The sequence below is a fragment of the Mustela nigripes genome, chromosome 12, assembly GCF_022355385.1.
Source record: "Mustela nigripes isolate SB6536 chromosome 12, MUSNIG.SB6536, whole genome shotgun sequence".
In the NCBI taxonomy this organism is placed as follows: Eukaryota; Metazoa; Chordata; class Mammalia; order Carnivora; family Mustelidae; genus Mustela; species Mustela nigripes.
The window spans coordinates 56,723,534-56,749,422 of NC_081568.1; positions in this window are offsets into that span (position 1 = coordinate 56,723,534).

Sequence of the window (25,889 nt, forward strand, 5' to 3'; positions counted from 1 at the left end):
GCCATCTTAACTATTATTAAGCATGCAGTTGAGTAGCAACAAAATGTTCACTTTGGTGTATAACCACCATCACCATCCAGTTTTAGATTGCTTTTCATTTGTATCCATTAAACAGTAACTTCCAATTCCCCCCACCCCACAACCCCCACCAGCTACCATTCTGCCTTTCGTGTCTACAAACTTAACTATTCTATGTATTTCATGTAATTGAAATCAGACAATATCTTTGTTTCTGGCTTATTTCGTGTAACCTCATGTCCTCAAGGCTCATCATGCTGTAGCAGTTATCCAAATTTCCTTCCAGTCTGAATAATGTGCCTTTCTATATGGTATATATAGAGAATATATACCATATAGAATATATATATACTATATATATACTGCATCTTGTTTATCCACTCATCATTTGATAGATACCTGGGTTGCTTCTACCTTTTGGCTATTGGGAATAATGCCACTAGGAACATGAATGTATAAATACCACTTCAAGATCCAGCTTTCAGTTCTACTGGGCATATACCCAGAAGTGTACTTGCTGGATCATATGAAATTTCTATTTTGAATTTTGTGGGGAACTACCACACCGTTTTCCACATTATGCCATTTTATATTCCAGCGAGAGTACAGAGTGGTCCCAACTTATCCACATCCTTTTCAAACACTTATTTTTTTCTGTTGTCACTGTTACTGTTCTTCTTAATGGTAGTCATCTTAATGCATGGAGGGTGGCAAATTTTCTTTTTTAATAAGTCACACAAATGAGAGCACATACATTGACAACGTAGTCAGTCCAAAGTACATTTCCTAGATGTTTTTCTTCTTGTCTATCAATTGTAAACTAGATAGGCCCCCAAGTCATTCTGCATATTCCTTATATGAGGATAAATATATCTGCATGCAAACATTATAGAGATGTAACATATATAAATAACATATATTTCACTTTTTGTGGTATAAATATGCATTTATTAGAGTTCATATCATATATGTTAGACTTTTGCATCTCATGGAAAATAAGACTAACATATTTAAGCATATATCTTCACTCCCATTTCTAAAGGGTGGAATTTTCAATTTGGAAAGAGTTCTAATAGATACACCCCCCTCTTATATCACAGTTGAGAAAATGAAAGTCCAGGCACGTTGAGTGATTGGTCCCAAGTGGCAAATCTAGAAGGGCCTGATCCAGCCTGGAATTCCCAACTCGCAGCTCAACTCAATCCAGCTCCCCACCCAAGTTCTATGATGTATTATAATCTCCGCAATGTCTTATTATAGTAACTTTAACATATAACGTTGTGTATTATAGAGATTAATAGGATGCTGTCAGTTTAAAGTCATTCCCATGCCCCATCTGGAGTTCAGATGTGAGCTTTCTCACACTCCTTGTCCGACGATCTCATTTGCTAGACGTGTGCTTGTTTTTAGATTTTTGAATTGAGATGCGTACTCAGCTTAAAAACTGTGAAAGATTCTTTTAAAATTTCATTTGCACTGAAGAAGCTGGGTGTGAAAGGCATAAGTTCATCTCTATATTAACTCTCCATAGTTCTTAACATAGAGATGATGACCCTGACATGTCACTGATATTTTTAGAACTAATAGCAAAGTATTTCTCCCACCCCCCCTTCTGCTAAATACACCACATACAGCCATAGTTCACTGGGCTGGAGAGTTTCAGCTGTATAACTAAAAATAAATGTCTCTGTAAAACACTAGCAGAGACCGCGTCAGCTTCCTTAAACCAACACCACCAACAAAAAATGTGCTTAAAAAAAAAATCTAGTGAATTTCAGTTGGATAAAATCTGTTTTGTTTGCCTCCTGGCTGGGCTTTTATGGGACTCCTTTTATTTTAATACCTTTTGCTTTTCAAATCCATCACTTCAGGAATGTGTGATTTGTACAACTCATGCTATTAAAATAAACTACAATTGCTCATCCACTCGCAAATAAGTGAAATTGTAAACTCGGCTTCTGTTGGGATCCACAAATAAGCAATGGATAAGTTAGCACAGTGCATCTTTTGGTAGGAAGAAAGCCTAGACTGAGTGCAATGTTTTGGTACCATAACATGAAAATTCTTTAAGTTCATGGTACTATATTAAGCACTATGCATTCCTATTAGTATTTTGTTGTATTATTTTAGTGGGGAGGGTATAAAATTTTTTTTAGTCCAAATATATTGTTGTATTTCTTTAAAAAAAGCTATTAAGATTTATAGAAAACCAGAAAGTCTTTCTTCTTTTACTTTCCCTTTCGTGATACTTGGAGTCCCTTCAGAGATACCATTGGGCTTTTCACACATTTGGGAGAGAACAAAAGAGAGACGTGGCCTCTTTCCTTTATAGAAGCCACATTATATTTCCTTTCTTGAGATCCATGGGCTAGCTGGCCTCAAGAGACATCCTGCTTCTGGGAGTTTCTTTAGCACATAACTGTGCACCCAACACACTTTGAAGATTCTCAGAAATGCCTACTGAAGTGCACTGTCCCTGAAGGATGGTGTGATATCATGATACCAGTGTGTTTGTTACACTCCAGCAAACTCATCCTTTCCTAGATATTTTATCAAATGCCTATAGGAGATTTAATATTTGCCCTGACCCCTGGTTATTCGATACCATATCAACATAGATGAGCATGCAATAAAAATTTTACTGTAAATACATTTGGCACTTATACCACACGTGCCTTACTTGTGTCCCAAATAGAGACAATCAGTAGCCAAGGTTTTATGCCAGGGAAATAAACATAGGACAAATATGGTACAAAGCATGAGCAAATGCATCACTACTATAAAATATAGATTATCTAGTTTTGGTAATATGGTTCTAACTCATGAGTTTTTTTTTTTTATTTTACCTAAAAGTTAATATTCCTTGGTAATTTCAGATACTCCTTGCCTACTGATTCTATATGTTTTACATTATACTTTTTTTTAAAGATTTTATTTATTTGTCAGAGAGAGAGAGAGAGAGAGAGGCACACGCAGGGAGAGGGCAGGCAGAGGGAGAAGTAGACTCCTGTCAAGCAGGGAGCCCGATGTGGGACTCAATCCCAGGACCCTGGGATTATAACCTGAGCCAAAGGCAGATACTTAACCCACTGAGCCACCCAGGTGTCCTTTTACGTTATACTTGAGAAAATAATAAGCTTAACTGATTTGAGTGATCCATAATCTGTAAAAAGCAGATAGTTGTAAGTTAGTGATAGAAATAATATGCATAGTCCCTAAGTAGCAGTTTTTCACCAAAGACAGATAGGACAATCAAGTTTCAGAGCTAATTGGCTGACTACTTTCACAGATACACCCACACCCACGCACATAAATACACTTTCCTGGGTCTTTCTTTACACTAATGCAGTCCACAGGGCACTGAAATAATGAATGCAGTGAGTTCCTTTGGATCCAAAGGGCCAAGAGTGTGAACTATAACGTGCTGTTCTTTCATGGACAAGAGAAAACATACAGGAACAGACCATCTTTTCTAGTTCAATATCTACAGGACATGGATCCTGAAGCTCCAAACAATCAATGGTAGTTTTCCCTTTCTCAGTTTTACTGTCACTAGCTGCAAAATAACCATGCATTCCTGCCTCCTAGTAATAACAGCAACTGACATTCACTGATCGTGTGCTATGTTCTAGGCACTTTGATAAGCCCTTCACATCGATAATCTCTCTCTCTCTCTCAATCTCTCTCCAGCACACCCATACATGCACACACGCACGTATGCGAGCAGGAGGTGAGGGAGCTGGGTGTGGTGGTGGGAGGACAGAGGGAGAGAGAGAATCTTAAGTGGGTGCCACGCCCAGCACAATGCTTGATCCAGGACTCAGTCTCACAACTCGGAGATCATAACCTGAGCCAAAATCAAGTCAGTCGCTTAATAAACCACCCTGGCGCCCTCACATGATAATCTTATTTAAACTTTGTTCCAGTTATGTGAGATACGTCTGCTGTTTTTATCCCCATTTTATACATAAGGAAAACACAGCTGAGAGATTGAGAGAGACCAGCCCCATATCATACCTATGGTAAGTGACAGAGCCAGCATTCTCCCCCAAAATTATTGTTGCACCCTGAATCATCTTTTCCCATTGATAACCATCTAGTACTGTCCCAGAGGACAGTGTCTACTCTGGGTAGCTGTTCCGAACTCAAAAGTAAGTGAACGTCTTTTTAGTAACATATGTGTGTATGAGTATTTTTGGATTTTAAAAGACATTTAATTTTATACATGGTACATTGGTTTCATTTCAATTTCTCAAGAGTGTTAATTATTTGGCTCCTTTCTCAATTATTCGAAGGTTAAAGAACTTGTATTTCATAAAAGAGAAACATTTAAAGTGTGAATCTAGAATGTCTACTCTGTGGGTAATGAATAGGCAGGTGCCTTGAAGCTCTGGGTTTGGATCCGCCTGAAATTTTAAACAGGAATGATAAAGATGTACATAAAGTTCCAGGGAGATACTCCAGCTCACTGTTGGATAAGTAGGGGTCAGAACTGCTCTAGAGGACTTAATGGCAATTTCTCATCTTCACTGTATGTGGTTTCATTGCTGACATAGAATATTTTTTCTTGGGAGTTTTGCTGCTTATCAGGAATGAGTAAAGAATTCAAGCTATGTGGAAAAATACAAGTTATCTGCAGAAAAAGTGCTTCAGAGGGAGAATATGCATTGTTTTCTTTTCTTTTGTCCCTCCTCTCAAGGGATTAGTGAGTGTTCAGCAGGTAAACCCTAATTCCATCTATAACCTCATATTACTGAAGAGCCTATCTTTGACAAGTATGTATCCTCTTTCTATAGATGAGTAATAAAGAAGTTAACATCTGTTGCAATCTAATCATCTATCTGGATACACAGTTTTCATAGCAGTTAGACGGGAGACAAAAAGTAAAATCCTTTAATGATGAATTACCAATGTGAGCCTGTCTCATGAATACAATATCAAGTATTTTTTTTTTTTTTTTTTTTTTTTTTTAGTGTTTCCTGTTCTCCGGTATTACTGATAGAAGACTTTGAATTGAACCCATTTTCATTATAACGTTAAGGTGAAGAGCCATAAATATGCTCACTGCAGTAAAGGAGACCAAATCATTTACAAGCCTGTTCTGCAAAAATTGAAGACAGACCCCGTCCCTTCACAACAGGCCTGACTGTATTAACTTATAGGAGATTATGGTCATTCACCCTTGTAGGAAAAGATTGGATACCATTTCAGCTTTCAAATCCCTTTTATTGGTATTAGCAAGAGACTCATTTCTCTCCAAGTAAATTCTCTGAAAAAAGCATATAACTACGCATTTACTGGAAATGTGCTGAACTATTCAAATTTAATTTAGATCATCAGCATGCATAGTTCATACAGTTGAGTCTAACTTATGATCCATAACTTTCCCAATAAAGTGTCTCAAACTTGCCATGTGACATTGATATGGTTACCATGGGAAATATCTTAAAGCCCACATCCCCCCACATAGACTACATCTCTCTAGTTTAGATAATCATGCCTTATTAGATGGTCTTAAGGTACAGCTGATAAGGAGTGTAATTTCTCTCTGGTATTCATTGTAAGCAGGTTAGATGATAGGTGCTAACACATAGCCAGCCCTCTGGTTTGGTAAATGCTTACGTGGGCATTTATGTAACTGTGTTCTACATGGCTCTTTTCATGGGGCTGAGTTGTGGAATTAGTGTGGGAACTTACTCAAGGTGAATTTATCTCATTTTGTTGAAATTTTTTAAAAAATCAACAGTTCACATTTTCTCCTTCACACTTTCTGTCCTGTTGCTAAATGAGAAGAGACAGTGAAAGGAGATGAGTGAATGGAGCTCCTATCTTGCACGACGCACTTGCTCGACAGTCTGCTTGATTTTACTTGAACTTCACAACCACCCCACGAAAGTGCTATTATTCTGATTGATAGGTGAGGGCATCAGGGATAGGGAACTTGCCCAAGGTCACAGAGCTACTAAATTACAAAGCTGGGGCTTATCAGTATTTGTCTTAATCCAAAGTCCACAAATGTCCAGGGCTCATGACTATGTAAAGATTCTGGTTCTTAATGATATTGATCTAAATGTGATCTCCTCTAGGAAAGAAAAAGTCTAATGTGATTGATTTCACATCTAGACCTCCCATTTGGCTATATTCTCTCTTCTGTCAACTATAAGACCATCAAACATCCTTGAAACAGAGATAAGGATGGATCTTACCAATATGGTTCCTTTTTCATGGTCCACTGGATCTGAAAAGTCCCAACTTTAGAGTAGTTTAACATTTCAGTGTTCAGAGACAACTGCTCTCCTTCTCCATGTTTCACTCCCCTTCCACAGTCTTCTTGTGTGGCCCAAGATTCCTCCTTCCGACCTGTTTTCATCATAGCACAGCCCCACTGCTCCAAATTCAGTTGGTTTCTGGAGAAACAACTCCTCATTATACCCAAACCCAGACTTATAGCTCCATAGTGTCTGATACCCACAATAAAAAAGATCAAACTGAATCAGTGGAGTCCAAAAACCTACATGTGTCTTAATAAATGGAATGTGACAAATTTTTGGTGTACTTCTGTTTCTGAGAACTCTCATTTATTCTAATTATAGTAGTCATTGATGTCTTGCATTGTGATGACATCTTCCAGGGAATGTATTTACCAATAATAATTAAGCATATTTTTACTATTCCTGGGGCACCTGGGTGGCTCAGTCAGTTGACTGAGTGTCCAACTCTTGATTTCAGCTCAGGTCTTGATCTCAGGGTCGTAGGATCGAGCCCCTTGTTGGGGTGTGTGCTCAGCACAGAGTCTGCCAGAGATTGTCTCCCTCTCCCTCTGCTCCTACCCCCATTCGCTCTCTCCCTCTGTCCTCTCTAATAAATAAATAAAATCTTTAATAAATAAATACACAAATATATAAACAAATATATTTTTGACTATTTCTGTTAGGTAAAAATAGAAAACTAAGTATGAAAATTTTCATACATGAAATTGTTGACTTTCGATTTTCCAAAAATACTGTTTTTAATGGAAAGTGATCCTTCAAAAGCATTGTTAACTTTCTCTTACAGGATCATAAAATTACTTATTCACATTTTGGCCAAATTCTGACTCTATTTGTTAAGTGTCACTAATGGTTCTCAGTTGAGCAGAGGATCCCCATCCCCCTTGACCGTACAAGGAGGCCTCAGGTGCATGGGGACTCAAGTAAAGTAGTTTGGACTCAGGGCGTTTTGCCAGTTTTATCCACATGCTATGTACTCTAATCGAGACAGGAAGCTTGCAATGAAACAGAGGGTGCCTAGGTAGTTCTGAGAAAGTAAATCCTAATTTTGGATTCAGCGGGGAGTTCAGTAACAATCTTAAAGCTTATTCTCACCGTGGGTAAAATAGAATGTATGAAAAGAAAGGACAATAAGATACACCATTCTTATTTGAGGGGGAGAAGTTTGATACTGTGCCTTTTCAGGGGAGACTTCAAAGATCACTTTTAAAATTCCCCCCCTTTCTAAATAGGTCCTCTCCTAAACTTCATGAACCCTGGAGAAAGTATCTGTTCCATTTCATAGTCATTAAAGCAAAAATAATGCTGAAATTATAATGAAGATAAGATCATATTTTATAGAATACCAAGATACTGAATCAGCTGAAATAAATTTTATGTGGTGAGCTATTCTACTGCCCTGCTTGATTGATGTGTATGGTGGCAATTTTCATACAATGTGTCATCCAGAAATCTACTTTAAAGTTGATTAAATATTTGGTCAAATCTGATATTTATGGATATTTCTGTGTTCACTAGGACCTTGATCAGAAATATAAACCCATAAACCAGCATTTATTCTATTCACATTTCACTACAGGAATTTTTCTAGAATGATAGCTCACCATTGAGTTCCCACAGGGCTTCTAAGAGTTCCAGAATTTTCAGGAGTAATAATATTCTACCTTGCAACACTAGAATGTCTATGCATGCTATATTCAGAAGCTAAACGTAAGGTGATCTCTAAAATATTACAAATGGGGGAAAGAAGGAAAAAGAAACTTCCATGTATTCAGAAACTGTCTATGTTATATTGAAAATATAAATAAGAAGGCTCTCTGTAATATATTTACATATATTTTTGATAGCTTGAATAGTTTGCCTACGAGGGCATCATTATTATTTTTTTCATAATTTATGGAAATAGAAAACCCAGAATCTGCAGAGCTCAGAAAACTATCCGCACAGTTATGTTTAACGTCTTCTAAAATTTGTAACAATTCTCTTCCTGTGATGGAGTCAGTCCTCAAGTACAAGTGTGTACCGCTCTGATAATACTTTCTCACTTAGGCAATTTAAAGGAACCTAAACATTGAATCACTGATTCTTGAATGGAGTGTGTGCTATATGCATTCTAACTTTTTCTTTGTAGTACTCAAATAATTCAGTAGTCTTAACATTTCATATGAACAGAAAGAGCAAGCAAATAGTACTTGAAGGTGGTGACACTTCCGTAGTAGGAAACGTTTCTGTTACTCAGTTGAATAGTCTGCCTTTGCCATATTCAAATGATGCCACTTGTAAACATCTCTGTCCTCCCAAATGACAAATAATTCAATAACTTTAATTCTGACTTTCTGTTTTCCTGTATTAAAAATGAGAAGTGCCTTTGGATTTGCATAGGAACTTTAAACACTATCCTAATCAAATTATACCATTTGACACTCTACTAGGAGTGTTTAATCTCGACAGCAGATAAAAAGTATAAGTGTGTGTGCGTGCGTGTGTGTGTGTGTGTGTGTGTGTAAACTGAAGTTAGATTGTTAGGAAGATCATCAAACTAGGGATTAGCCCTAACACTGCATCAAAATGAACATTTTATGTCTGTGTAATTAGGTTTTAATAAACATGTTTGATGGTTACTTAAAAAACATATTTTTCAATGTAGAAATAGCATCTTGTAAACTACAGTAAAAAGAGACTTGCAAGACTATTTGTTTTTTAATTATAGTCTGATTATGATAAGCATTTGTTATTTTCCCAAGTAAGATTAATGTTATAAATCAATTTTCTAAATTTGAAGCTTAAATGCAATATGTTAGACACAACTCTGAATGTCTATTACAGTAAATCATGGCTTTGCTGGCACTTTCTAGAATATTTGTTTTTGTGTGTAACCTTTTAATTGGGGTCACATTTTTTAAAGTGCCTACATTCATGGTTTATGATGTAAATGTTAGTTTTAATGGGTCATTAGCCATTAACAAATCACTCTTTGGTTATTTTTCTGATTGCCAGTTAAGGTTTTATTCGTTCTTAGCTCTTTACATTTTTAGTTATAATCATTTTTATTGGCAGTTGAAAACTGTTTTAACAAAAATATGACATCAGGATTTTTTAGCTGTGTATGTTTATCAGAAGAAGCAATATAGAATAACAACTTGGTATGGAGCATTCGTGACTGGAATCTTATGTTTATTCTCCTAAACAAAAAAATGTTTTCTATTTAAAAAAATTAAAAACTGCCAGTGCATTTTGTTTCACCACAGTCTTACAATTTTATATTTGTATATAAATTTACCTTCCTTTCTACTTCTGCATATGCACGTGTAATATTTTCTAGAAATGACTCAGTTTATATTAATGACCTTTACAAGTTTAATCATTAAAGTCCTGTTATATACACAGTAAAATATTACAGTGACCAGGGAGTCCCAATCCACTAGGAAAGATTATCTGTGTCAGTCATTGGTTAATATAAAGCTTTCTGCATAAACTAGAACCAAATGGGCATTCAAATTCCCTACCATAATAAAGCTTTAATAAGCCAGTGATAGAAGGTTTTGCAGTAATAGATGATGACCAAGACACAAATTAAGTTAGCAGATATTAAGCACAGAAATTATATTTATCTGTATTGACAAATTGCTTATTTTGTATGGCTGCAATGCAATCAATATTGTCCTTCCAAATATGTCAGTAGACCATTTGAAATTCCAGAATGAATCTGAAATTCCATGCTATGATGCATTCAAAACTTAAAAGCCATATTCACAGAGCTTGTCTTTCGCTTTTTCTGGTGGGAGGAGGGATATCTCTTTCAAAATATATTAGCAACTGATATGGTTTGGTTTTGATTTTGTTTTGCAACTTAAATTCTTTTCTCCCCAACTGCAGGACTAAAGAATGCAATGTAGTATTTTATAGCTAATCTGTTAGAATATAGCCCTAAGAGTGGTGGTGTATTCCATGGAGGGGAACTTTGAGGAGTTGTTGTAACTTCGTAATCTGAAAAGAGCCCAGTCTTGGTATTCTGTCATCACATATCCCATTGCCTGTCATGGAGGCACATAGAAGCAACACAAGATGCTTAGCCAATCACAATTGAGGAGAAAGGGAGTCTATAATAAAATTCAGAAGCTATTAATTCTTTTAAAGTATTTATAGAGGCTCACTGAAGGAACCCCACTGAAGAAAACCCTTCTGGAAAGTGTTTGGCAGTTTGGTTGTATAAATTCAATGAAAGAGCAGCTGATTGATTGCCAAAGATGCTGTGTTCTTTTTTCTGCTGCATCCTTAGAACACTGAGTGATTCAGAACAAATTATTTAGAATTGCTGGGCCTTAGTTTTCTAGAAAAAAAAAAAGAAGAAGAAGAAGAAAAAAAGAAAAAAATGTACCTGGTTTCTTTGGTGTGGATTCCCTAACCCAGAAAGCATGTAGTGCATATTACGAAGAAACTGCTTCTCCATGGTGTCGACCTCTGTATATCGGCATTAGTTCTGCCTTGCTATGTTATACACATTTAGGGAGAACGGGGTATATGAGAGTTAGACTTGTAAGTACAGTCATGGTTTGTTGTCCCTTTGCGTGTGGGCCAGCCTCGTTTCCCATTAAGTGCAATTTTCTGAACATTTGTGAAGAAGGAGTGGATCTTTAGTACTTTTCTAAAGAGGAGTAAAAGAAACGAAGAGCATGGTGATGGGAAAGAAGGAATTAATACAATAACAAAACTAAGAATGAAAGTAGCAAAGTGTACGTTCCTGTAGAAATGTGAGTTCAGTCAGCTCCAGGGAAGTGGCATTCTTGATTTGAAATTTTCAGTTCTGATGTCTATGGAATATTAAATTTGATAAGATAATTGTAATTTTATTATTTCATGATGGTTGTCACCTCTTCGAAGTGTCAAATAATTACCACACACATTCAACAGAACCGAGTAGTGAACGATACAGTATGCATGCAGCCTATAAGGTTGCTTTTCTGCCCTTGGCCGGTGGGGAGGGGTGTGTGATAGACGTGCGAGTCTGGTACCTACAACGGTGAAAAAGGCAAGAGAGGTTTTATGTTGAAAATGCAGAGGAGGGGAAAAAAGGAACGTCCGGTTCCCAGCATTGTGGTAAAGTGGAGAAAGAACTAGAGTAAGTGTCGAGAGGCTGTGGATTGGGTCCTAGCAGTGTGATACCAAGAAAATTCTTTTCTTTGTCTGAGCCTCACTTTTAAAGAATCTCTTCCTTGAGATGCAACTCCATCCCCAGCAAAGCAGCCAAGACCCTGGTTGCTCACCCATCTTTTGTTCTGTAGATCTCTTATGGTTTCTGGAAGTTGATGGTAAACCCCCCACATTGAGAACTGATGTCTCTTATTTCGCTATCTTCCCTTTAACTTTTGGAGCTAATGATTCCTGCATGTTCTTTTTCCCTGAAGACATCTGGTGTGGAAATTCCAGTTCCAACCCTCTGTGTTCCTCCTTTGGGCATACAGTTCTTTAATGGAATGGTTGTAAAAGACAGGCTTAAGAGAAACATCTCAGAAGTAGTAATTCCCTATACAGTTTTCACCAAATTAAGTCAGTCTCTCTCTCTCTCTCTCTCTTTTTAACCTCTGATTGGGAATTATCGATAGTGTTTTAAATGTAAAGTAAAATACTGTTCTGAAGCCTCCTTTTACCAGCCTGCTATTTTTCTTGCCACAATTGTTTAATCTTGTTTTGACAGTGGACAGAACATTACAATTTGTTGGGCTTTTATTTCAAATTAACAGCTGTCTTAAATAAAAATTTTTCACTACTATCCATCATGTCTAAAATGGGCTGGTTTGCTTGGCCGAGGATGTTATAGTATCAGTTCAGGAGCAAAAAAGGTCTTGCCGTTATTGCCCTGTAGGGCTGGTCAAAGAAGATGGTGGCAGTGACAGGAAGTGATGGCTTCCTCCCTTCCCTTCATATCTGTAATGTTCCATTTATCTTTCTATAAAGGCTTTATCTGGAGAAAAATTAAAAGTTTAAAAAAAAAACCCTTAAGTGCTAAACAGACAGTTTAATTGGTTCTGCTATTTTTAGAAACTGGAAGATAAATGCTACGTGTGCAGTTAATAAACCATAATTGGAATTTGCTTAAGAGCATGCTTTCAGTCCGCACGGACCCATCCAGTGCGGGAAGCCAGAGGACCTAGCTGGGATTCAGGAATGTACAAGCCCCTTTCTCAAGAGCAGCCGTGACTTTCTGTGTGACCTTGAGGAATTTAATAACTTCTCTGAGTCCCCACTGGACAATAAACAAATTGGAGTGGGAATTGAAAGACGGAAAACAAATACATTAACCAAAAACTGAATGCTTTTCAGTTCTTGGGTGGTCTCACTGTCATGGGTGTGTTAACATTTGCCATTTTCCCACCTCTGTGTAGTACTCGCTCCAACATAAAAGGCCTTACTATTTTTATCATTGCTTTCAAGCTGTGTACCTGCATAGACTTATCGTTGTGAGGATATCTATTTATATATCATCTCTGGGACTTAGAGAATCACTCATCATCACATACATAACTAAGTAAAAAAGATAACTAAGTCAAAGTATATGTGTATATGTATTTACTGGTTGTTTATTATGTAGAGAGGAATGAATCTCTTCATCCCAGGCATGACCTGGCACTTTGAATAACATACAACTTTTTTCCCTCAGGGTGTCTTCCTAACTTTAGCTAAATATCAAGTTGTTGTTGTTTTTTTTGTAAACTAGGAACCAAATAAAGCTCATGCTAAACATTAAGTTTTTAATATTGAAAAATGCCATTTCTACTATACTTTTACAGGTGTATACTTAGGTCCTTGAAAAAAGGGACTTACAAGTTCCCATCTGATACTTGTTTCATAGAAATGATTGTGTAATGGCAATGAGATCAAGCAGATTTTAGAAGGTGGTACAAAGGAAAACCTTAGGATATAGACTCTGAAATCAGAGTAGGTTCAAATGTCTTCACTGCTAATTACTGATCTTGTGACTTTGCTTGCATCGGTTTTCTTATTTAGAAAGTAGAGCCAAAGTGTTACCCATCTCATGGGTTCATGTGAGAATTTAATGACATGTGGACCAGGTTCTGTAAGAACAGTCCCTGGGCCATAGGACATACTTCATGAACGTCGCCATATGGAAAGATCCTTGGCTTTGCAGTGGACTTAGGTTCCAATCCCACTTACGCTGTCTAACTGTGCAGTTCTCAAACACTCTGATTCTCAGATTCCCATCTGGAAATTTATTTTTCCTTCAAAAGATTTGTAAAGGATTAGAAATCTTGTGTATCCTGGATATAAATTGATCTCAAGAAAAAGACTGCCCTGTTTGCCAAATAATGAAATTTTAAAAATGTGTTTGGCCAAGCGTATCATGCAAACGTTAAGAGACATAGATGAAATAGTCAAATGTTCATTTGTATTCTTTATTAATTTAGTTATGCAAAATTTCAATTGTACTGTATATTTGTTGAAACTGTAATACCGTATCCATGAGATAATTTCAATTTTATATTCAGTACCTGTGTCTTTGTTACCTATTGTAGGTTTTCAGAGCTTGCACCTTCACCTCAGTCTGAAGGTTTGGGAATATAGCAGTTCATTAATTCATGTGCAGTGTCAATTCTATTCCAAGCCATAAGACCCAGTACAGCTCAGTTTTTTCATTCCTTCGATAAGCAAATGTTTATCTTCACAGTGAGTGACTACTATATTGTTTTTTTTGTCTTTTCTTATGATTTATTTATTTGAGAGAGAGTGTGTATGCACATATGGAGGGCAGGGGCAGAGGGAGAGGGAGAGAGAGCTTCTCAAGCTGAATCTGCTGCGTGCAGAGCCCATCACAGGGCTCGATCTCATGACCCTGAGATCATGACCTGAACTGAAATCAAGAGTTGGACACTTAACCGACTGAGGCAACTAGGTGCCCTGCTATATTGTTTTTGAAATGAGATATTTAAAAAATTTGTTGTCATGCTTATTTGCAAGCTGTATAAATTCTGGGAAAATCTACATTCTTTTAAAATTTTTGCTCTTTTTTTAAACCTGATTCCAGTATAGTTAGCAGACCTTCAAAAGTTTGAAAACCTAGCATAGTTTGAGATGTTTCAGGCTAATGTATCTTCCCCAGGTATATTGTGTTGTGAAAGGTAATGTAATTGATAGAGCACACCTTAAAAATTGTGAGCACGAATCCACACCACACAATCTAAGTGGTATTACTTTTGGTGGTGACTTACCTTATACTTAGGTATGTTTAGACATATGTTTAATGCAGATGATATAACTTAAATAATATCTAGACTGTTAAAGAACTAAATACATAAAATATTGTTTGTGCCTAGAACAGCATCACTCAAAAATTTAGTCATCACAAAAGCCCTTTACACTGGATATTTCGTTTATGTACCTTATATCTACCAATATTTCCTGATTTAAAACTAAGACTGAGAAATGTTTAAAATTTATTTATTCATTTATTAACTAAAAAATGGCAACAGTAAACCCATTACATGTTAATAGAAACATACTTCATGAAAACTAAGTATTTTTCCACACAATATAGTGAGAAGAATGACATTGTTTTATTCTTTCTAAATATCTTTAATCTTGACTTAACAAAGCTGTGTTCATTGCTTTGGCTGAACCAGTGAAGAATATCTGGTCCCCACAGACACGTAGATAGGAAATGGAGACTTTTTTTTATTAGTTTTTTTTTCAATTAATTATGGATATTCTTATCTTAGTCTATACAGAAACCCAACAAATGGTAGTTCCTTAAAAGTTATTTACCATATGGAATCTTTTTGAAGCCATACTAATAAATTATTTTACTCTATTAAAATCCATTGACCTTTTTTAAAGTCAGAATGGATCTCTTTTCTAATATAATAACTTATGACACCATGCCTTGGTCATTTGAAAAACAGTGGTTCACTGAGATGTGCCGATCTTCACAGATGGACACATTTCATTTAAAAATGTCAAAAATCACATTTGTAAATATCACCATCCATCTCATGAGGAAAAAAGCGATATGTTTGAAGTGTTAGAAAGCTATTGTGCTCGTGGTAGCGCATTCAAGTTTTGCACAATGCTAATTTTGTTTGAAAGCTTGAATTTTATCAGCAGTAAGTACTATTACTGTTGTTTTCCTTGAAGTGACTAAGTCAATTCATTCATTTTTCTGGAGAATGAGAGAATATCCATTGAATATGCAAATCTGAAAAATTATAGGTTGTCTTTCAGTAGTTATTTTAAGTAAAAATCATGTTACATTAAAAAGTAGTAGTAGTTCAGCTCATAAATCACACAATTGCACAAATGTTTTCCCTTAAGACTATTATTGGTTTTAGCAGAAAATGTTTCATGTATCCTTGCCATTTTAGTACATAGAATACTGCAAAATGTATTGAAGGGTGTAAACTTAATAGAATTAATATTTTTACCATCTCATCTTCAGTGAGACTGGCATTTCTTCCCTGCAAGTAGATGATGATGCAAAACACAGTGTTGGTGCCACTGCCTTGATTCATACTAAGACACCAGGAGTTTTACCCTCCAATGCTTTTGCACCATTAGTGAAAAAGATAATAATTTGAAAACATTATGAGGATAATAGGTTTGACCTCAGGGAAAACCACTGACAGAAGAAACTAAATAAATGGTATTTATACCTCATAATAATAATAATGATAGCTGAAACCCACTGTTTATGTGTATTCTGACATTATTACACTTTTAAATGTTGATATCCACAAAATAATTTTGGTTACCTAGTCATCTCCTTAATAGCATTCTGTACTTCTATTCAGTCGAGAACTTTGTTCAAAGTGGTTACCTGCACTGGGCATTCATGTCAAAAGTGTCCATTTGTGAGGTTCTATTAGGCTTGTGATAAGATTCTTTTAAATCCCGCCTTGTCCACACGTAAGATGGTTGTTGATAGATGGTAAGGAAGGGCAGGAGGGAGGGAGGGAGAGAGGAAGGAAAGAAGGAGAAAGAGAGCAAGGAAGAAAAGGAGGAAAGGAAGAAAGACAAGAGGGAGGGAGGGAGGAAAGAAAGAAAAGAAAACAAGTTAAGAAGCAGTGAAGAAAGGCAGTAAGGAAACAAAGGAGAGAAGAAGGAACCAAGGCAATAATGAAGAAATAAAAGATGTGGAAGAAGTAAGGAATTGAGATGAACACCTAGAATGCTTTTTGTCTGGGTTGAGATTGAAGGTTGGTCAGAGACGTCTTTGAAATACTGTTTGTTCGATTCGGTAACTACTCTTGATCATTTTGCTGAACTAAACCTAGATATCATGCCTGTTATCCCATTAAATATATCCCATTAAACAGGGAAAATACAAAGCTGCAATATAAGGTCCTTGTATATTTTGGGTAAAACCAAGCATCAATGGCTTTTTTTTTTTTTTTTTTTTAATACAGACTCATCCTCTGAAAAAAAATTCTCTGAATGAAAACATGGCTTGTGAGAACAGCTTCAGCTTCTTTGTCTTCTTTTTTATTTGTTTGTTTTTACATAGAAGAATATAGCTGTGGGTAAAATCATTGTACTAACAACTGCCAATGTGTGCCTGCAACTGAACTCTAGGAGAAGGCTCTGCCAGGAAACAATCTCCTAATGATATGATCTGCATATTTTAATGAGGCTGGAAATGTAGAAAACTGCATAGACTCTGGACTTTGCTCATTCTGGGTTTTTCCCTGTCCTTGTAGATAGCACATTGTTTCCCTTCATTAACATGTGATAACTGAAAATGGGTTTCCTATCACCATCCACCAGCCCTATATGGCTTGACATTTACAGAGTTCAGATGAAATACTAATAACCTTTCTGTGGTTACTCTATTTTGTCTTATTCTAATGATGGCTGTTCAGTCAATGAGAGGATCGCATGGCTACTGTATTACATAATGTAGAAGCAAACCTGTATCTAATTATGAGAAAAGTAAAGCTATTCAAATATTAGGAGTAACCTTTACTTTTTTTTTCTACCTTCCTCTTTCACTTTTCTTATATGAGTTCCCAATTGGTTGTTATTGTTATTGTTGATTTGTTTGTTTCACTCTAACCTCAAATCCCTCAGTTTCTGGCTCTCCTGTCCTCTCTTTCATTGTTGCCACCATTGTTCATTGAACAGCTTCTATGAGCAAGGTGCTGTGCTAACCTTTGTATAGACATTATTTTATTTTATCTTCACAGTATTGCAAAAATATAGACTAGATTAAGCCTTCAAAATAAGAGTCAAATAACGGACTCATCTGTATCCAGATAATTTTGAGGTAAATTTTGAGGTTCATAGATTGTTTTTGAGAGACAACTTCAGAGAGAAGTCGAAGTAGGTAGACTTCAGTCATGAATAAATAATTTGGGTTAAAAACATCATTACCTAGAAAAACCCATCTTAAAAGAATAGATTTTAGTATCCTAAAGAAAAAATGAACCCTACCTGAAAATAACATTTTTTGTGTCTTAGTCTTTTAAAAGTATTCTTAGCATCTTGAATTTACTGATGTCACATTTATCACTCTGAATTGTGATAGCCAATTTATTTACATTTCCTTACTAGACTTTGGACTTGTTAAGGCTAATATTGCAAGTTCATTTTTTTATTGTGTATGGTGTCCTTGACCATATAGTTCTCCAAGCAGCTTGTTGAATGAATAAATTAAAGGATTTTAACAACTCAAAATGAACAATGCAATCATGTGCCCAAGGAGTAGACTATTTTAACACATTTTAATACATGGCTGATCAGATGGTTTAAAATATACATTTCAGGACATACCTCAGAGATTCTGAGTCAATAGGTCTGAGAGGATTACAGGAATCTGAATTTTTAAAAAGTAGTTCAAGTATTTCAGACTACCCTTGAAGGAATGTGGTTGTCTTGAACAGTTTCTGGACTAATTAGGCAAGTTCCCATTTTGTAATTAGCTCCAAATTTTCCTTTCTCTGCTGTGTACTTTTGAATGACCACTCTAGTAGATAAGCCTTGACTTGGAACACTTACTCTAGTCATCACTTGTGTCTTATTTTCCATCCTAACCTGAGGCTTTCTCTGGGTACCTACCTTAATTGACTGTTCACTTTCCTTCCCTCTGCAACACCGATTAGAAAACATCCATGATATGCATCATACACATGGCTCTCTGAAATAAGCATTGATTGCTTCTTATAAAATTTTCATAAGGATGTACACCTTTTTATTAGGCACAAAATTCCTTCTCAACGTATTGTCTTTTTTTTTTTTAACTTTACACCTCCCAAAGAGGTGAGTAAAAGAGACAGATTATGTATGAAAATTACTAAAGAGGAAAATCTAGAAATGTGATGCTTTGTAAATGAAAACCATATTGCATTTGCCTGAAACAACTTCTGAAGCTCTAATTCTCCAAATGTAGTTCTTTTGAAAACACCTGGGACCCAGGAATCTGTATTTTAATGAAGAACTTTGATGATTCTGTTGTAGATAGTTCATACATTGCTTTTTTGGGGAACTTTGAACAAAAGATATGGTTGAAAGAAGTAGTTAATTTATTTTAACCACTTTCAGCTTCTTTAAGCTTCCATCAGATATTTTCCTGCTTAACACTCTGACTAATCTTTTAGAACATCTCTTGTGTTCTGCTAAGGCCTCAAGTAGCTGGTCAGGGGAAAAAACAATTTATGAACATAAAATAGGGAAATGGAATTTGTCTAGCCTGGTAGCTTTATTTTGTGTTTAAGATTCTAAATATTTGATGTTATTTCTTAAAAGGCTAATATAATGGGTTTGCTCAGCACAGTTTCTGACAACCAGAATTTGCATAAGAAAATATCCAACAGTCTGGTGAATATAAAACCAAGTTTGGATATCAGAACATTGATTTTCTCTCTGATTCTATAGACCTTTCCCTTGGAATGACTCCTTGTTATTTTTCTCTACTTGGTTGCGTCCTTTCTTTACCCACAAAAGAATTCATTCATCAAGAGGCTAGAGACATCATTTTTACATAAAGGCATCTTAATTTTTTATAAAAAATATGTTGACATATTCAGTGCTGTCAGAGACGGTTGTCACAGGAAGTTTACGAGAGGCGTGCCTGCTTCTAGAATAGGGATCAGCAAACTTCAGCTCACAAATCAAATACAGCCTGCCACCAATTATTGCAAGGTCCGTTAGCTAAAAATGGATTTGTCTTCTCATTTAGAAGACTTTGTTATGAAATGTTTTAACTTTTTACATTTTTTAATTATTTAAAATTCAAAAGTGGCATATTTTGTCACACGTGGAAATTATTTGAAATTCATGTTAATGTCCCATAAATAAAGTGTTATTGGCACACAGCCATACCCCTTCATTGGCATATTGTCTGCGGCCGCTTTCCTACTACAAAAGGCAGAGTTCTGTAGCTGAGACAGAGACCATATGCAGCCCTCGCTGCTTGGCGCACTGTAAATTGCAGCGAAGCACTTACAACTCGACAGTGTTTCAAGTACCACATGTGTCACCTATCTGTGCAGAAAGCCATTTCCAAAGATGAAATATGTAAAATCTCATTATAGATCAGCATTAACAGACGAACATGAGCCATAAACTTTGATGATAGGGAGTGCTAACTTTGAACCCCAATTCAGCAAAATGTTATCACACACATTCAAAAGTAAGTTCAGTCTTTTTATTAGTAGACGCATATTACCAAAAAAATTATATTTGAGTATTAGTATTGTATTTTGAATTTTGTCCATAAATGCCAAGGACGTTTGTTTTCTTTCTTGTTTGGTATTTGCAGAATATCCTCAATTGTGCTGTGTGGTTTGAGAGTCTAAAATATGTACTATCTGGACCTTTACAGAAAAGGTTTACTGACTTCTGTTATTGAGTATGGGATGCACATTAAATTATGAGATGGTTATTTTAGTTATGGAAAATATTTCATTGCCTAGAATTATCTTTCATAAATATGATTTGTCCCTGATTACATAAGTAATATGCGCTATTGATACAAAATTTGAAAAGAGGCTACAAACTGTAAATGGAAACCTCCTTAAAGTATAAATGGAAAAACTTCCTTAAATTTATCCATCTGGGAATGAATAAGCCCTGCTAACATGACAATATATTTCCTTCCATATTTTTTTTCAAATACGTCTACATATTTAAAAACTTACTTTAAAAATAATATTTAATTTCACTTAAAACTTTATGAGGGGTAGCTTCGCATGCTGTTTGCAAATCTTTGTAACTGCTATTTTTATGATTTAATATTATTCATTCATATGGATGTGTCATAATCTTGGTCCTCCTCTAATAGGATCATTAAGATTTGAGGGGTTTGATTTTTTCCACTTTTTTAATACCATGATAACCTATGAATAATTTAGTTGCTCAAACCTCGGATTTTTTTTCCAGATTTCTTTAAATTATATACTACTGTCATTCATTTAATGTATATTTCAGTTAAGGAGTTTGGACACCATATTCTAATTTTTATAAACACATCCTATGGTTAAGTCAAGCTACCTATTTGTTATTTAATCAAACAAAGCTTACTTTATCCTAATATAGCCCAATAGTAAAATAGTAGTTATGACACAGGCTGCAGATTAAGCCCAGGTCTTGAAATCCTAACTGTGTGACCTAAGTAAAATTACTAAGCTCTGAAAGTTGGAGATAACAGTAGAATCTATCTCATAGTATAACTGTCTTCAGAGTTAAATTAAACGAGGCAATATACATAAAGTGTTTAGATCAGTGTCTGGCAACCAGTAGCATCTCAAGAAGTATTAGCTACAATGTAATAAAATGAAAATATCCAGCCCTCTTCTCTTACTTACATTGAGGAATATCCTTTCCTCAAGAAATACCTAACTTTGGAAAGGAAATCTTGTATTACATTAAATTCAGCTTCTTCCACTTTGACACTGTCAAATTTTCCAAAGCCACAGGAATGCCACTTAGTATATTTATATCTCTACCCAGCCACTGAATCTCTATGAATTCTCCTTTGCCACACCTTTACCAGATTGTTGTGAGGATTAAATTAGATAATATATGTGAAACACTTAGCCCACCAGTACCTAACTGCATATACCAATAGTAATAAATATTTAAAGGCTGTCATCAGACTCTGGTGGCCTTCCAGAAATTTCACTCTTACCCTCCCCTCCCCTCCCCACCCCCAACACTATCCCCCAACCCCGACCCCAGCCCCAATGGAGAGTGGAACCACAGGGTTTTACTGGAACAATGGTGGACTCAGCTGAATAATCATATAAATGGGCTTTGCAGATGAGCTGGCTAAATCAGCTGTGTGTGTGTGTGTGTGTGTGTGTGTGTGTGTGTGTTTAAAAGAGTGAAAAGGGGTATAAATGGGTCAAATGGAAGACATTTAAACTTGAGGCCCACAGCTTTTCTCTGCTACTCTTGGCTTCTGACATCAGTTCCTCCTAATAAAGTATTAAATGTTAACAAAAGAAATGTTAAAGCCACTACTAGTTTTTATTTTATTTTTTTAAGATGTTATTTATTTATTTATTTAAGAGAGATAGATCACAAGTAGGCAGAGAAGCAGGCCGAGAGAGAGGGGGGCCACACTAGTTGTGTTTTTTTATTTTTTTTTTATTTTTTTATTTATTGTCAGTAACCACTACTAGTTTTTAAGTCAAGTTCCTTTCATACTTCCGTTTCATTCAAACAGGCCTGTGGTCACCTTCCTATTCTCCCGCTCAACTTGAAATAGTTACAGACAAATAATCTCTCAAAATCTTTAATCTCTCTGAAATGTATACATCAGGAATATTAGCTCACCTTTTTTTAAGCCAAAAAAAAAGTTTATTATAATTTGTTAATCTAACTTAGCTACCAAGTTGACTGTTTTATTTAACCATAAATTGAATACAAAAGCTCCCAGGCAGGTAAATTACCAAACTCTGAAAGTTTAGCTGTTTGATTGACATTTCCTAGTAGCCTCAGGGGGAAGTTAATTTCAGTGCTGGTTATATATACACACTTGGTGGTTGCATGGGTTAGAGCATGTGTACATACGTATACATATATCTGACTTGAGGGATACACTGCAAGTAAATTAAGAGTGATTTTGCTCGTTTGTTTTATATATACTCCTACCTAGGTCACAATCAAATTCAGTTTAGAATTGTGAAAGGAAAAGCTAATCTTTAGTGATTTTTCAGAATGTCAGTCTTTAGAAAGCTGTATTTTTAAGCTGGGTGAACGACACCAAAAAACTCTTTCACATCCTGTTATGGTTGGAAATGTGTCTCCCTAAAATTCATATGCTGAAGTCCTAACCCTTATTGTCTCATAATTGGCCTTATTTTGAGATAGAGCCTTTAAGAAATAATTAAGTTAGGGGAGCCTGGGTGGCTCAATTGGTTAAGTGTCTGCCTTCAGCTCAGGTCATCATCCCAGGGTCCTGGGATACAGCCCTGTGTCAGCCTCTCTGCTTAGTGGGAATCTGATTCTCCCTCTGTCTGCCAACCCCCTACTTGTTCTCTCTCTCTCCCTCTCTCTCTTCTGCTTTCTCTCTCTGACAAATAAATAAATAAAATCTTAAAAAAAAAAAGTAATTAAGTTAGAATGAGGCCATTTGAGTGAATCTCAATTCCATAAGCCTAGTGTCCTTATAAAAAGGGAAATTTGGACCCAGAAGTATACTAGAGAGGAGATGGCATGATAACATAGCAGGAAAAGATGACCATCTGCAAGCCAAGGAGAGAGGCCAGGAAGGTCCTTCCCTCAGGGCCCTCAGAGCAAACCAACCCTGTGGTGCCTTGATCCTGGACTTTTAACCTCCAGAACTCTAAGACAGTAAATTTCTCTTGTTGGCCTGTGGTACTTTTTTATAACAACCATAGCACTAGTGCATGCTGCCTTAAAGGAAGTGAAATGCCTTACAACAATAATCTATGTGAAAACACACTAAGGAAAGACGAAAGAGTTTGATTGTTTGTATATATTGAGAAAGATTTGAAGAAAAATTAACATTTATGAAATTAATCTTAGATCACCTCATAACACAGAGTCCACATTCAAGAATCATAATCCATCATTAACTTCCATCAGAATGCCTCCGCCTGCGTAAAATGTTTAAAGTAGGAGCTATGGAAGATGCTGTGTGTCAAATGGACCGACTTTTCTTTAAGGTAAAAGAAAAAAATCTCCCAAACATGCCGAATTACCTTGCATATATTCCATTGCCTATAACCTAGTCAAAACAAAAAATCCATCACCAGTATTGTGGTGAGTACAGTGTCGTCTGTAGCCTGGGATTCATAATTTTACTTGGGGCAATTAGGTCTCTAATATTTCTCCCTCAGGGTTGAGGCCTTCATCCACCTGGTGGCCCTATTAGGATATCAAATAAAGGATCATGAGGCTTTCTAAGTCCCAACATTTTGGGGGCTGATAATTCATGAGTAGTAGATGCACAAACCACAGGGAAAATCTCAGAGCACCAACAGAACTAAAGACAGGAAGACAAGAGTCTCTACGAGCCTCCAGATTAATCTTCCCAGGAAGGAGCGGAGACACTAATGCTTGAGAAACATAAAAACAGACTGCAAAAAGCGGTAAGGATAAAACCACATTATAGCTTTTACTTATTTTGTTGGACTTTTATTTCCAAATCACACAATTGTCTGAGATGATTTAATGCACAATTACATAAAAAATGAAATTAACATGTTTTTAAAAGCATAAAAGCAACTGCTAAATAAAGCCATAACATTTTTCTCTGCGCTACCAAGATAATGAACCATATTTTTCATCTCTAACTGTGCTTCTGTGTCATGAGTATGGAATTTGGGACAGGAGGGGGGCAGGGAAATAGACCTTCTTTACTGAGAGACTGTCTCACAGTTCCCCGGGAAGTGGCTTTTGTCACTTCCAAAGTGCAATAGGTTGAAGAACGAAACAGCGAGGCCTGGGAAGAACTGTGTGTGTCACTATGACATAGAATGCCCAAGTACCCTTAAGTCACAGGGGGAAGATAAGAGCAAATTGAGGTTGTATGGGGTATGCATTTTGAATCTTGGTATCTATTGGGCTGCAAAATGCTGACTATTGACTCAAGAGAGAGCTTTGCTTTTGATGCAGGGAATAGCCGCCTTAATAATGTTGGATACCTATGTACGCAAATATACACATATGTGATGTTGAATATAAATTATATATATAATACATATTTGTAAACATACATTCACATCAAAACTTTTCCTAATGCCAGCTGAAATGCCTTCTTCTTTTTAGATTTTTTTTATTATTATTATTTGAGAGAGAGAGAGAGATCACAAGTAGACAGAGGGGCAGGCAGAAACAAAGAGGGAAGCAGGCTCCCTGCTGAGAAGACAGCCTGTTGTGGGGCTTGATCCCAGGACCCTGAGATCATGACCTAAGCTGAAGGCAAAGGCTTTAACCCACTGAGCCACCCAGGTAGCCCTAAAATGCCTCTTTCTTATTGTTATCTGTAAGGTATCCTTCAAGTTTCTGGGGAAAAAAAGCAAATCATGTCTTATTTTCAGAATGATTTTTATAGAGCACATGGAGTAGTTTAGTGATAAATGGAAAATAATAATTGTATTCAAAGGTTGAAAAATCATAGACATACAAAAGAATTTACCATATTTCAGAGCTATGCTTGTATTTTTTTATTTTGCTCCTGCACTCAGCTCACTCTCTGATTTTTTTTTTGTTTTTGTTTTTGTACCATTCTTAAAATAATATCTAATGCAAGTTAACAGTGCATGGATATATGCCAAGAGACTAGATCACTAGCAGAAAAAATATAATTTAATGCCTTTGTTTCTCTGCTACTCAGCTACTGGATGGCGTTTGGTTGAGGAACCTGTACAAGTTGGAGATGACAACCCCATCACCTACATTGTATGCTTTGCCCATGCAAGATGAGTATTAATCAAAAGACCAAATCAGTGCCTGATGTACACCTTTTTATATGTTCCAAGGTTTAAAATGGATAGGGAGAAAAAAATCAAAAGAACAATATTTCACATCTATGAACAAATTAATAGAAAGTGTTTTATTTAAACGTTCAGAAAAATATACATATTAGACATAAGTAAATATCAAGAGATTGTTGTGCAAGTTCCGCAGGGGCCACACACCAGACTGGTTAGACTGGAATTCTGCCCGAGCAACCTGCCGGCCTCTCGTGCCCCATATGGTGCAGTGTAGTGGTTTGTGAAGATATTTTGTTTGAGGATTCAGTCCAGGAGCTAGTCTAATTTCACTTGTCTCTGGTTTGGAGCCTGGGTATTTGTGTCACTTCAGGAAGTTCTCGGTGAAACTCTTAATTATTCAGGATAATATCTGAATTTGCACAAACCCATGGGAAATGATACGTGAGAAAAGGAAGCACCAGAGAAAACCAAAGACCATCAGTCGAAACGAGAACTAGACAGACTTCCGTGTATCTGTGTGTGTGTGCGTGGATATACTTTTGTGTTTGTGTACATGTACGTATGGATGCCTGTGTTTATAGATGTTTATGTGTGTGTTCGTATACGTATCTTTATATGTGTGTGCACATATAAAGTGTGCATGAGTGTGTGCATGGATACACGTGGTTGTGTGTGTTCATGCATGTATTTT